Source organism: Apis dorsata, unplaced genomic scaffold (assembly GCF_000469605.1).
Source record: "Apis dorsata unplaced genomic scaffold, Apis dorsata 1.3 scaffold_470, whole genome shotgun sequence".
Lineage (NCBI taxonomy): Eukaryota > Metazoa > Arthropoda > Insecta > Hymenoptera > Apidae > Apis > Apis dorsata.
This window is the reverse complement of record NW_006263709.1, coordinates 513,516-517,288: the sequence shown is the minus strand read 5'-3', so window position 1 is coordinate 517,288 and position 3,773 is coordinate 513,516.

The following is a 3,773-nucleotide window of genomic DNA, read 5'->3' as shown; positions in this document are numbered from 1 at the left end:
ATATATATATATATATATTCCATATTGATTTTATATGTAATTTTATATTGAATTTATATATTCCAATTGTTGAAGTTAAATTTAATTTATATTGAATTTATAATAATAATTATTTTAATTTTATTATTTAATTTTGAATATAGAAATTTCACATAATTTTTTTAAGAAAATAATTTTAAAAAAAATTGCAGTTATATATGAATTAATAGATCATTGAACTTTATTTTTTCTAAAATTTGACAAAAAAATATCATTTATATTTTTTTCGCAATAAATTTCAAACATTATTACAAATAATTTCAAATAATCTTCAACGTATAATCTTTCTAAGATGCATGCCACCTTATAACAAGATGTTAATGATTATTTAAACATAATATAATAAAATTTTATTTATAAAAATAAAATTTGGAGAATATTGAACATTCATAAAATTATTCCTTGGCCGCTATGATCCTCTGACTTAAATTCATTAAATTTTTTTTATAGAATTTATTTTAATCGAATTTGTATTAATTGAAAACATTAATATTAAAAAAAAATAAATTCTCATAGCATATCATCAGTGTTATAATAATAACAAGTATAAATTTACTTCATTGATTACAATTTTGGATTATAGTTTGAACATTTATTATAATTCCAGACATAAAAATATCATGATATCAAACAATTAAATTTGTTTTATTTATTTTATTTTATTATAGATGAACGATTAACATTTTCTATTTTAAAGATAATATTTTGAATATTTTGAATAATTTAATTGAAATGAAATAATTTTTTACGATAAGAGTTCCTTTGATCTCTTCATTCATTTGAAAGTTACATAGTACATCATTAAATTCATCTTAATATCAGTTACTATGAAATCAAAAATATTTAGTGCTAAAAAAAAAAAGTTAAGATGATTTTAATTTATTGAAAAAAAACATTTTTTTGAAATTTTTTTATTGTAATTTAATCGAAAAACTGATTAAATTTTATTCAAAATATTTTTTTGTTAGAAAAGTTAAAACAAAATGTGATGTATATTTTGTATAAATATATAGAAATAAAAATTAGCTCGAATAGATTCTGATTAATAATTTTTAATCAATAAAATTAATCAGATGTCGGAGTGATTATATATCTTGAATATATTTTTAAAGAACAAATACAAAAATAATAGGACAAGCATAGAAATAGAATAAAAATTTGGGAATCATAAACATAACATCATTAACATAACATCATTTCTTAAATATAACTAATATAAATAAAAGAGCAAATGATAAAAAAAGAATTAAAATAGAATAATAAAGTAGACTAAAAATTGAAGATCATTTCTTAATTAATGAAAATATTTTTTAAAAGATAACACCGGTTCTTAATTATTTCATGTTATTTGAATGAGATGTTTTTAGTATCTAAGAGATGGCACTGATGGTCAATTTTTATTTGTTTTTATCTTATTTTTAAATGTTTTTAGCAATCAAGAATTAGCGCTGATGATCAATTCCAACTCTATTTTGTTCTATTCGTTGCTCTTCTTATTTATGTTTGTTCGTGTAGATAACTCTGATTCCAGAATTTTTTAATTGATTTAAGTAATTTTTTAATGATTTAAGTAATTTGAAGAATGGAGATTCGAAACAATAAGAAAGACAGTATCTATACATTCCACTTATATTATCAATTTATTTTTTTATCACTTCACTTTAGTATTCTACTATGTATACGAAAAATGGTATCGAAATTTCCTATAATTATTAAAATTCTCACGTTTTGCTTTCAAGATTTATCAAGACTTTCAAGAGTTCTAAACTTTGAATTATATTCAAAATCAATTCAAATCTTTATAATCTTCGAATAAGACTTCGAATCGTTCCGAATAGTTGAGACGTCCATCATTTTCTAATCTATCTTTCGTCTATTATGCTTATACATATACAAGCATGTTTTCACGTAATAGAAAAAATTATGACTTTGATGTTATGGTTTTGTATAACATTTTCGTTAATGTGATGACACTATACATATCAAATTCAATTCAATTATGATATCGTTGATATTTGTTTAGTAGAACTAATAAAAATATTTAAAAATTTTCTAGGAAAAAATTTTGATATGAAAATTAGATTGCGCAATTAGATCGACTGAACAATTTTTGAATTATAATTTAAAATTAATATAAATTTGATAAAATTTTTTCCTTACTTAATCGTCCCAAAATATTCTATCATCATTGATATATCTCAAATATAAAATAATAATTTAGTTTATATTTTTAAAATGTTAAAATGAAAAAATTAAAATTATTCCTAAATTAACAACGAATATAAAGATTAATTTAGGAAGGATAATAAAGGAGGAAAGGAGGAAAAAAATATAAGAAATCGTAACTCCATGAAAGAATTGATCTATTTTGATAGCATTTCAAATTTAAGACAAAAAGAAAAGGTGATATTCTTATAATTAATAACAAACACGTTTTCAAATTACGAAGGAGGTTCACACATTCGATTTCCGCGTTTACACGCGAGGTTTTTGGTTTTCTTGATCACCTTTATTTTTCTCGTAAATGTCGTCTGCCTGTCTTTCTCTCTTCCCCCTCCATCTCTCCCCGCCCACCATTCTCTCCTCTTTGTCTATTTCTTGTCTAAATTATATATTCGCATTTGTAAAATACCTGTTGCCACTATCATTCTCGATATCAATTACGATTTAAAATAGGATCATCATCATCACGATATGTAATTAATAAATGATTTTTGCAACTATTTTTTTTATATCTTTATCCTTACTTTCAATATTCGTTAATGGTAATATAATGATACGTATAAAAAGAAAAAAAAAAAAGAGAAACAGATAGATTTAGACGGACATGTAATTATATATATATAAATAGAATGACAGACAGGCAGACTGACTAACTGATTGACTGACTGACTGGCTAACTGATTGATCGACTGATCGACCGACCGACTGACTGTCTGGCTGCCAGATTTTCAAACAGATTCGGTGAAACGTGGCGGAAAGACAGACAGACAGACAGATTAGACAGACAAACAGATGGTCAGCCAGTCAGTCAAATAGGCGGACAGACAGATAGACAGACAGACAGACAGACAGACAGACAGACAGATAGATAGGCGAGCAGATAAACTACACGGACAAATGGTGGACTACGCTATTCAATAACTGTGGCTTTTCCTTTGAAATCATCTACGCGCATTAAATCCCTCTTGGTTGGTTTTCGCTTGTTTTCTATATAAATCGGGTTTTGAAATCTTCTCTCTATCTTCCGACACCCTTATTCGACCCCAAAATACGCTCTCTCGTACTCGCTTATACATACATATATAATTGCGTAACATTTTGCGTGTCTGTGTCGTATCAATTTTTTTTTCCCTCTTCTCTTTTATCTTCTTTTCTACTCGAATAATAACCGTCCCTTCTTCACACGTTTGAACACTTTTATTTTCTATTAGGGGAAACTGGGTGCCAGACACGCCACTCTTTCCGCTAAGGATTATCATACAAAATAATTAGAAAAATGTACAAAAATTCATAAAAATAGTAATAGTTACACAGTACAAATTACATCTGGGTAATTAGAGTAGTGTGATCGAGAAACGAGCATGAAAAATTACGGTTCCCTACTAATATTACATTTTTGTTCTTCGTGTGTATGTGTATGTGTGTTTCCCATTTTTTTTTTGTCGTCACTTTTTTCAACGCTTTCTTTCCTCATTTTTTTTTTCTTTTCTTTTTCTTCTAATCATTCTCCT